The sequence below is a fragment of the Papaver somniferum genome, chromosome 2, assembly GCF_003573695.1.
Source record: "Papaver somniferum cultivar HN1 chromosome 2, ASM357369v1, whole genome shotgun sequence".
NCBI lineage: Eukaryota > Viridiplantae > Streptophyta > Magnoliopsida > Ranunculales > Papaveraceae > Papaver > Papaver somniferum.
In genome coordinates, this window is record NC_039359.1 from 58658864 (window position 1) to 58670910 (window position 12047).

At 35.5% G+C, this 12047-nt stretch overlaps 1 long non-coding RNA gene across 1 annotated transcript; it reads right to left on the reverse strand.

The window, feature by feature from the left end:
- Positions 1 to 9723: 9723 nt before the first annotated feature.
- Positions 9724 to 11789, reverse strand: LOC113347759. Its single transcript, XR_003359235.1, has 2 exons — positions 11221 to 11789; positions 9724 to 11042 (listed from the first exon to the last, which is right to left on the reverse strand). It is a non-coding gene; the product is annotated as an uncharacterized LOC113347759 (long non-coding RNA).
- Between the last annotated feature and the right edge of the window lie 258 nt (positions 11790 to 12047).

A 12047-nucleotide genomic window follows, 5' to 3' on the forward strand; every position in this document is an offset into this window, starting at 1 on the left:
AGGGTTCACAGCGAAACCGTTGCAAACTTGAAGAAAGCGTTGCGAAACAGTTACATAAACTGTTGCGAAAACAGTTGCAGAAGAGTTGCGAATCAGAGATACTGTAACAGATATAGGTGTGGCAGAAAGCGTTACAAAGGATTTTATCCTGTACAGCCACACAGATCCAGCCTCAGGTACGCCTCTTCATCCAGAGGATTCAATCCGTCAGATCTATCGAATCTGGACCATAAGATCTGTCCAGTCACGGTCCAGCTTCAGTTCACCACATTTCGGTTCAAACTAAACCAGTTCAGTAACGGTTCAACAAGAACCAGACCAATTTGGTCCAACCAGTTGACTGGACTTACCACATCAGCATCACATTCAACTCGCCACGTCAGCGGAAAGTGCCACATCATCTGTCCACGTCAGAATTGTTCACAACTTGTTTTCCATGCCAGCAACTTAGGACGGTCAGCATTCTACGTCCAATCATCAATGCCACGTCAGTTCTTATCTTCCATGTCAGCAAACTGTGCACGGTCAGCACTACCATGTATGCAAGAGCACGCGCGCTTCATTCAAATCTTGTTTCGTCAATAACTTCTTCGTTTTAAGTCCGAATTGAGTGATTTTTGTCTTGTTGGAATAGCTTTTCAATTCACTACAACTTGAAATCAAAACATCCAGTATTCAAGAAACTGTTATGTGCACTTGGAGCAACAACATGATCGAGTTCGAGGTTCGTGGATAGCGACATGATCGAGTTTGAGGTTCAAGATGAGTACGAGATGAGGATTGCTTAGACCCTTTAATATTTATCCTTGCATCACATCGCAAGAACCTAAAACCTCACCTTGCACGTGAGCACATAAGTCTTGCTTTTATCGCAAGCATAAAATCTCTCATTGCACGCGAGTACAAAAGACTTGCACCTTGGCAAGCACAAAGTATCGTCTCGAACACGAGACCAATGCCCAATGTTGGTCCAAAGTCTCGTCGAACCACGATCCCAGTGCCCGATATTGGTACAAATACTCGTACTCAACACAAGCAACGACCAGCCTGCCCGAGCAGCGAGCGCTTCAGCCTTGTTACGTTGCGAGCAAAAAGCTTTTCCCCATAAATCCCAACGAGGAAAAATATGGACTTGGCAAGATGTGTATTTACGAAGGAAAATTTCAGATATGTATCGCGTTTTTTAAGAATGGTAAAATAACATGAGCATGCAGGGAAAACCATGCCGGATATGTACAACAGTGTGCCATGATTCATTTGAGCAGTTATGTACATGCCTCCGTCGCATGTATCCTTAATCTTATTAACTTAAGACTCAAGCACGCACATTGCATTTTACTCAAGACTCGACTAGCTCTCTAGCATCACAAGTCCACCACGTGGAAAAAAGTCTCGCCTAGCACATGAGCAAATTTTTTACAGGTGATTACAGTTGGGGCGTCTTTGTAATATCTCTACTCACGCTTGGGGGAGAGTTACGTCATCAACGGTCGACGCAGAAGGATAAAGGAATTTCTTAACCCCCAACAAGTTGGAGGTTAAGAGGGGGCGATGTTTGTACCGTGTATAAAATACATGGAAGCCCCATTAATCAAGCCCGTAAAGAAGATTCTAGAAGTTTCCAGAAGTCTTGTTTACCAAGTTGCTTTCATATCAAGTTTACATCAAAATTAGGGTTACATAACACTATAAATATATGTATTCTAAACCCTAAGAGATATGTAATTCTAGGTTAGCTAACCAAATTATTGTAATCACATATCAATACAATATTACTCTCTACGGGGATTCATCCGTGGACGTAGGCATCAATCGCCGAACCACGTTAAATTTTTTGTCTCCTTTTACTTTTCTGCAACTTGTTTTCTAACCCTAATTTCGCAACATCATCATCAATCATCGTGTTTTGTGCCTAGAATTTATTTTGGGTACAAACAGTATCCTTGATCATCATGTTGTCTCGCTAAAGGAAGAGTATCAACCAAGAAATTTCTTCACATATATATCGACCATCATCTAAGTTTTATGAATTGTTAAGCTCTCCTACTGCACTAAATTCATCGTAAAAGTTTCTGGAACTAAGCTTTGCATATGGAAAAAGTGCATGCTCAACTTAACAAGAAAGTTAGGTTAAACATAAACCATGCGTGCCATTGAGCTGTTGGGTCATCAAAACATGTCTTATTTCATTCTCTTAAATCATTTTTTTATCGTTTACATAAAGTATTTTTGATGTTTTGTTTATTTCCATTGTTCACGGCAAGATCCTTGTGATAATTCCATGAAATGATATTATTTATCAATGTACATCATATATGTATTATCTTAACTAAGTCTCACTCTCTATCAACAATATATTATCATCCATAACATCAATTTGGTGCAGTGTGGGTGAATAAATAATAACTATTTTACAAGTTTCAACTCGTTTTTGGAATCTGATTAACAAGGAGTACATTTCTCTTAAGAAAAAGTGTTTGTTGACCTTATATAAAAAAAAAAAAACTGATCCCAAGAAAAATAGATTTATTAGTTAAGAATGTGCAATTATGGGCTCACATTTTTTACCAGTTCAGTTAGAAATTAGAATTTCAGGGATAACCTTATGGTTTGAAAGAAACTTTTATACCACTTAAAAAAATAATTTTATGGATGTACATATGATAGTGAACACAGGGAAAACGAAAAGATCAACCAAAATAAAATTAGAATTAGTTCCAGCATAAAGCTAAGAATCACCATATGAATGGTGAAGAAACAACCACTAAGAGAACTTCACAGAGATAATCAAATATGAAGAAATAATATCTTCGATCTAACACTTTTCATCATTATCCCTCCATACATTAAAAACTGGATGGAAAAGAACTACCATGTAACTTACATTTCTTACATAATAAATCTTTTTTCTTTGGATCAAAATAAATGATATCTGTCTAACAAAAAATGCACACATACAACTTTCTAAGCAAAAAAATCACAATACGCAAAGAATAATCATCAGCTCACAGCCATAAGAGTCATAGAACATAAAATACTCTCACAATCTTCAAGAAAATAAGTTGTAAAAACTCTTCGGCAGAAGACATTAGTAAAACCTTTGCATGTAAATTCCGTATCCATTAACAACATATATGTAAGAATCTATACAAGACCATCAAGTAATCTTGCACAAAGGAAGGAAGACATTTTTAATAGTAATTTGGTGTGGAACATCTCTAGTATTCTTTCGCTTCTTAATCTTCAAACTGTTAATGACTTGTATAACAAGTCTGGTTATTTCCTTTTTCTAGTATTTCTCTTTTTAGAGTTTGTTTAGTTTAGGAATCCTAATTTTATTCTTAGTATTCGTTTATCTATTTATATGCTAGCTTGTTAGTTCTTTGGAACACACATTATTATTATTAGTCAAGAGTTTATTAAACATCGTCTTTTCTCTATAATTTTCTCTTCTTGTTCTACTTTTACTCTTCTAATTCATATGTTTTTCTTCCCTTCGTAACCCATGCAATATCTATATTGCAGTCATCCATATAAGTTCTACATTAGTTGGTTTCACAGCCACAAATCTAGATTCTCATCTAGAATTGATCCTTGGTTATTCGCTTCCGCAACCCTAATTTTTCTTCTTTAAGTTATATTAGTTTTTCATTTCAATGGGAGACTATGTGTTAGAGCACTTCTCGTTCGAAATCACAAGCGTTGATATCTCAAACTTGTTTGTCAATGTTAGTGATCAAAACTATAAGTCTTGATTTCTAGTCTACTTATAGATGTCTCAGACTAGGATAGATTGTGTAGTTGACCATTATACTTCATGGCGTTCATCATTTGAAGACGAAGAACTACTAAGGAGAGATTGTGGAACTTCATCAACAAAAGGTATGTGGACACTGAAACTCATCTATCACTTGGAAAGTCTATTTCTACTCTATCTCCTATATTGAGACATAAGTCGTATTACGACATAGTTTTCTATTATACACATTTGAGATTTCGAGCTGAGATTAACTCGCTTACATATTTCTCGAAATATGTGTTGGTAAGCTTTCGCTTCAACCAAGTTCATCTTATATTCTTGACGAAAGTCAAAAGATGATCATGTAAAAATCGCCGAGTAACATCTTACATGGTTTGTGTGATACAATCATTAGACTTAGAATATTTCATTATGATTATTTCAATAAATTGAAAATTGCTTTGGTGCTAATAGTGTGTGAAAACGGCTATTGTCATCCTCTAAGAAAGTTTCAATGATTGAAATAGAGTTTAGAATACTTAAGCATCATTGGATAATAAACATAGTGCGCATTCTTGCATGTACGTGATCCATGACCGGAACTAAAATATGCATACTCGTATGCGTACTTGTAGTTGTGAAATTCCGTATACCAAGTACACATACCGAAACGCGTACTTGCGTAAGGTATACATCCGGGAATTTCTGTTGGGTTTTGGAATTGTACTTAGGTATGCGTATCCGTTCACATACTGGCGAACCCAAACTCAGTACGGATACTTAAGTATGCGTACCTGTTTGCATACTTGAGTGGTTAAAGTTCTATAATCTGTTGTGAAATGAACTTATACATTTATATATTAAGGAATGCATTCTTTGCAAACCGTGACTATAATGATCAAGAATTGATTCGATTGAATCAAACCAATTTTGCTTCAATTGTGTTCTTGTATACTTCTATGAGAATATAACAATTGAACAACTCTTTAACTGGTTTCATTTGTGTCATTTGAACTAGTTATGGTTAAGATGAATAAGGTTGATATGAGAATGTTAATATAGCTAACCTCAGTTAACTACGGTTTAGCCAACATGGTGTACACATTTACGTACAATTACTTAAACCTAAATGAAGGTACATTTCATTTTTTTATAATAACCTAAGTTCGATCTAACGGTTGAAAGATATTAGCTTGAATCTAATCATGTTTTCATCTAAAGGTGAATATTGAATGCTTTGTTACCAAGGTAACTTAGATTGCAAGCCCTAAATTGAAAACTATATAAAGGAGAACTCTAGCAACTGGGAAACCTAATCCCGGACCCACACCTTCTGTGTGATACTAGTTGCATAAGCTAGAGTCGATTCTTCTTTAACCTTAGGTTTTTCACGAAACCCTGTTGGTTAACAACTTGAAGACTTCGTTGGGATTGTGAAGCCAGACCCAACATTTTCTCTGTAGTTGCGTGTTCTGATCTTACTTCTTCTATCGTGATTGAGTATTATCTTTGCTAAGATTTGCTTGAGATTTATCTCCGATAGGTAAGATTAAAAAGTAGTCACAAACATCTTCGTCTCATCGTTTGTGATTCCACAATATCTTGTTTCGCTACCATACGATTAAGATTATTGTGAGGTGATTGATAATACTAGGCCGTTCTTCGGGAATAAAAGTCCGATTTATCAATTGGTTCCTGTTCACCTTGATTTATCAAAAGATGGAACAAAAACTCGTAAGTATTTTTATGGGATACAGATTTATCTATTCCAATAGACTTTTCTGTGTGAGAGAGATTTTTTTATCAAGTCTTCGACTTTGGGTCGTAGGAACTCTTAGTTGTGGGTGAGATCAGCTAAGGGAATCAAGTTCGTAGTATCCTGCTGGGATCAGAGACGTAAGGAGCGCAAATGTACCTTGAATCAGTGTGAGATTGATTATGGTTCAACTAAAGTCCACTCCGAAGTTCATTGGTAGTAGGCTAGTGTCTGTAGCGGCTTAATACAGTACGTTGTTCAAAGTTGGACTAGGTCCCGGGGTTTTTCTGCATTTTCGGTTTTCCTCGTTAACAAAATTCTAGTGTCTGTGTTATTTCTTTTCCGCATTATACTTTGTTATATAATTGAAATATCACAAGTTGTGCGTTGAATCGATCAATTGGTAAATCAAACCTTTGGTTGTTGATTGAAATTGATTGATCCTTGAACATTGGTCTTTGGTACCTTTCAAGTTGCTTCTCTTATATTCAGTCGGGGTCACAAATTCCTATTTTTTTATTGCAGATTTAATTGAGAGATAGAGATATAAAACTCTTTGATATACTTTTCTCTAGATTGAGTATGACTGTCTAGTTGATTCTCTTGAAAGTATATTGGAGTTTGTCTATTCAGATTGCCAAACGAAATATTGGGTGTGGTTGTTAGACCCTCGCTTTTTCACTATGTTACTAGGGAAGAGTTTATAAAGCAAGCAGAACTATGTGATAAGAGACATACAGATATGACTAAGAGGTTTGATAAATATGATAAGAATTTGGAAGACCATACCAAATTGATAAAGGAAAATATGAAGCTTGGAGACGAAGAAAACTCTGAAGACGAAGATAATTCTGGTGGTGAAGGTAAATCATCACTGTCCAAATATGCTTAAGTAAAAAAAAAACAACAAAATACATTCCTTCTTTCATGAGACTCATATCCCTGATGAGATATTGAAACATATAAGAAAGAAAAACAACAATATGAAAATTTCCTCAATAGTCTTAATAGCAAAATTTCAAATCTTAAGTTTGATAGCAACTATGATGATACTCTTGAAGATGATCTAGAGAAGAGATGGACAGAGGATAAACGTCTCAAACCTGGACAAAACCTTATGGATCCCTTCCATAGTAAAAACTAAAGGATGATGTTCCAAAGTTCAATGGAAGTTTCAAAATTGAAGATTTGTTAGACTTGTTCAATGAAGGTGAATCTTTCTTTGAATTTATGGAGGTACCTGGCAATTCCAAGGTGAAACTTGTAGCTTACAAATTCAAAGGAATAAGCCACATGTGCATACTTGGGAAAGAATGAGAAAACTTCTAAGGAATAAGTTTCTTCCCAGAGACTACAAACAATAGTTGTTTGTCAAGTTACAGGCTTTCCAACAAGGTGCAAGACTGTAGAAGATCATGTATCTGAGTTCTGTAATTTGGTTGCACGCAATCAACTCCATGAATCAGAGAAACAACTCGTGGCTAGATTTATTGAAGGGTTGAATAGAGTGACTCGACATGGCGTGACTCAATACGTTTACACTATGGTGGAAGTTATTCAACAATCTCTCAAGGTTGGCGTCGTCTTTTTCATTTTCCAAAAACTCAACAACCTAGACAGAGCAACCGTTTCTAAGGTGATTACAAATATTCACTACCGTCTAATAAGTTTTACAATGATAATCCTTATTACTCTGAATATACAACTTACTCTTCCCGTCCACAACAACAAACGCCCAACTTTTTTACACTCAGTCACCTACTCCCCCATTTATAGCACATACTACAAACCCAACAGAATCTTCAACTAGTCATCAACCAAATCTCTAGCTAATCGTCCAAACAATCCATCCAATGCTCTATTTTCTGCTAGGAGACAACCATAATTTCCAACCCATAAAAAACATCCAAACCCATATTCAAAATACCATGGAGATAAGTGTAACAAATGCCAACAACCAGCACATACATCATCAAAGTGCCACAAATTTCATAGCTTAATTAGTACTAACAAACAATCAAAATATTGTTCATCAAGAAAATAGTCAAAATTCAATGGTCTTGTCAATGATCCTAATAATGGTCTTGACAATGTTGTACATGAAGCTTATCCTGAGCATTACTTGGGAATGATTCGTACGTTTTTATTTATTGAATCAACAATCCTATTCGGAAAGGTATAGTATTTTCAAATTAAAGTGCATTATAGGAGAGAAGTTGGTTGGGTTAATAGCTCTTTATCTCAAATATATTACACATCAATGTCTTGTATATTTTTCTTTTCAGGCTATGGAGATTCAGTTCTTTGTGATGTGATTAATATGACAGCTACACATCTTCTTTTGGGAAGACCTTAGCAATATGATACACGCGTTGTCTGATGGGTGCTCAATTTATACATTTTTACCACCTAATTTATATTTGTTAGTATACCCGTGGGTGCACATTCCTCCCTTTTGTATTTGTTGGATTTAACAGTGTTACTATTTTTTAATTTTAATTACACAAGTTTCCTTCTTCTCTGTTCATCTTCTCCTTTCATCTTTCATACTTGTTTGTTTCTCCGTATTAATCTATTTCCATTAAATATTATAATTAAATAAAACAATTATCTAATCCTTTTATAATCTCTGATCCATTTCTTCCTCTGATATTTTTTGTATCTTTGTCTCTGATCTTATTGGATTTACATCACATTTTTTTTGTTTCAAATAAAAAAATAGATCAAAGTATTTAACACCATTACCACAAATTCAAATAAATTAACAAGTGGTTTTTTGGATATTAAAGAAACAAATTACAACTCTTTAACAGTCGTTTGAGCAATCAAAACCTTGTATTTAATGTTATGAGAAAATCATTCTCATTCATGACCCCTCGCTCAAAATAACTTCATGTCTCTAAAAACCCTTGAATCTTCAACATTCAATATCACCGAGAACTGGGTTGATCAAAAATCAATGATATTTATACTGTGTATATTCGACGGGAAAGACATGGTCGATCGAATATCTTTGATTAGATTGATGATGCGGAAATCGCCTCCATTAATTGGAATCTTTTTGATCATATAAAACTCATGAATATTTATGCTCTCGCATGTGCTTGAATTAACTAGGAAAAAAGAAGGATGTCAAAGAGATTGAAACCAAACACACACAGAGAAAATATGATTATGAGAGAGAAGACAATTGATTTTGATATTAATATCAAAATATAACAAAAATAAAATAAATAAACAATATATAATCCTTTAGTAAAATCTCCAATAGAAAAGGGAGGAATGTGCACCATGGTAAAGCCTGGGTGTAAAAAGTCGGATTTATTTATATTGATATCATTGTTTTCATGTTTTCATAGGTGGTACACTTTGAATCCATGCTTACAAGTAAAATGCAGCTAAACAAAAAAGGTAATTTACTAACGTCACGACGGCGTGGAGAAAGAGAACAAAATAAAGTGCACATTGACTATTACTCCTGATGGTCACTACACAAGAATTAGTATCTTTACTGAATTGACCAACACTAGCGATTGCTGGAAATGCATAAGAAAATTTTATTGCTCTGGACATGTGGCGCGGAAGGGAGCAGAAGATACTAACTAAGATAAAGAGTAAAACAATTAATATGGAGACTACATCACTGATAACAATGAAAAATTTCATGTCTGCATTGCTGACCGTTTGTAAGAGCAAGTCTTATGGTGAAATCCATCCATCTTTCATCTTCCACGCCACCTCAGTACTTGGAACTAGAACTGTGGATAGAAGCGCAAGTGTAATGGTGGAATAGTAGAAACGCTATTCTTAATGGAACTAAAAAAACGCAATTAAAAATAGAGCTAAAAAAATGCAATTAAGAATGTAGCTTTTTTTCAGCTGTTAGATTTCAACAACTCATTTTATATCTACGGATAAAAAAAAAATGCAATTCTTAATGGAGCTAAAAAAACGCAATTAAGAATGGAGCTTTTTTTCAGCCGTTAGATTTCAACAACTCATTTTAAATCTACGGATAAAAAAAAACGCATTCTTAATTGCGTTTTTTTAGCTCCATTCTTAATTGCGTTTAACGCTATTCTTATTGGCGTTCAGATGAATTCCACGAAACCGTGGAACCTTGCTTGGATTTTCTGTGGAAGACCCCAACTTGGAAGCCACTAGACTTGACATTCCATGGTTTTTCCACACTTGGAATAGTTTCCACCATAAGACTTGCTCTACTCGATTGATTAAAATAAGATGGATTCAATTAACACATGTGTTGATTACAAGACTCACTGAGAATATATACCCGGACTCACTCTATCATTCTCTCTTACATTACTCACATGTGTTGCTCATACTGACTAACACTCTCACTGCACACGACTCTCACATGACTTGCACACAAGCCAAACACACAGTTACAGTACAGTATGTTAATACCCTCCCTTAATATCTAGTGGGTTGTAACAAGACCAGTTAAGATTGCACTCTCACACACAAACACGAACCAAACATACTCACAAGACTCTTGGCAGACATTAAACTGCAATAACTATAACAAGAGATTAGCATAGTACCTAAGGGAGAAAAACTGGAGGTGCAGTTTTCATAGCAGAATAACATTGGATGTTGCAGCAGAGTTTAAATATAAGAAGTAAACACGATGTGGTAGTTGGTGCAGTAGCAGTACATGATGCTAATAGAAGTAATAGTCCCAGTGGAACCAAAATGGTGATAGAGGAAAATGAGGCAGCTGTAGTAGTAGTAGTTGTGGTGGAAATACTATAGAAAACAATTCATACCTGAGATAATGCAAGAGAAATAGTAAACCAAAAGGATGCAGACAGAAGCAAAATAAAGTTGTTGGCCTCGCAGTCAGTATTGCAGCGCATTTAGCAGCAGTAGATACAATAAGTACGAGAACCATCAAGTAGTCTGATGGTTCTCATGCTCCCTCCCTTGGAAGATGTAAGGATTCGAATCCCAGACCTTGTAATTGCTAATAGTATTTAAGGGACACAACTAACCACTGTACTAACCATGAAAATGTTAAGTAAGAGATTACATGTGCGGATCCCAGTAGATGGAGGACTCCGCATATCGGGCCACATACTCTATACTCCCTAACTATGGCAATACAGCTGTAAAACTGAACACCAACTTACTAAACTAACTGTACTACCATTTGCGAAAAATAAGAATAATCTGACTTTGAAAACCAACACCATACCAAACCATTCTGAACAAGGAGGAAGAATTGTTGTTTATACAAACTCAACAAACAGAACTCCAACTTGTACTTATATAACTCACCACTCGAATTCGAAGTCCAAATACCGAAACATCATTAAAAACCGCAAGATACTTCAACACCGCAGTGAGGACTGCCTTGAAATAAGAATTGAGGTCGGAAGTATGAAGAATGCGCTGTTAAGCACCTTGTGAAGCATCATTTTCACCAACAAACTCTCAACTTTCTACTGAATCCAATCGAGTGGAACGACTTCAATTTTTCGCCCTAACTAGACCTTGGTGTAACGGACTAGAACACGCTCAGACCTTGCGGCATCAGTGAACAAGAACAACAGATCTTGATTATAAAATTAGATGTAAAAACGAGCTAATTATGATGTATAAGGAAGTTGAAGATGAAACAGGATGACATTGAGATAGTGATGTTGAATTTGAACATATGAATTTAAATCTGAAGTAATCTAAACATATAATTAGAGATTACCAGCAGAGGTTTGAATTGAACCAGTTGAGGTAAATGAATCCGGCTCCAAATGAAAACGGTGACCAAAAGCATCAAGAGTTTAAGTAATTCAACCAAATTTCAAATATAAAAATCATACTTAATCTTGTCTGTTGACGTAGCTTAGGTATCAAACCAGGTGAAAACTCTAATTCTTACCAAAAAACACAATTAATGAAGATGGAAGAAAGAATTTACAAATTGTTACTGTAGATGTTGATGGAAACACATAGAGGAGCCGAATTAGACTCAAATCTTAGATGAATTTACCCGGAAGATGACGATGCATCAATGGTGGTGGTGATTGTTGAAGATGAATAATGGAGTTTTTGGTGAATAAATTAACAGGCTAGGATCGGTTACCTTCAGAAATTGATGATTTCTGAGTCTGATACAATAGTAACAATGAGAAATTTCATGTCTACATTGCCGACGGTTTGTAATCGATTGATTAAAAGAAGATGAATTCAATTACAGGGCTCACTGAGAATATATACCCAGACTCACTCTCTCATTCTCTCTTACATTACTTACGCGTCTTACAAACACTGACCAACACTATCACTGCACACGACTCTCACATAACTCGCACATAAGCCAAACACACACTTACAGTACACTATGTTATTAATTAATCAGGTGGGAGCCTATGAACAAGATCTATGGTAGGCGAGTACCTAGGCATTGTGTTGTCTACAGTACAATCACGAAGACTCAAAGTGAAATGAAAGAGTCATTTATACTCCACGTGGGAGTTAGTATGGTTTGCATTAGAACTTGTTAGCTTTAAGTGAACAAAATGCACTATA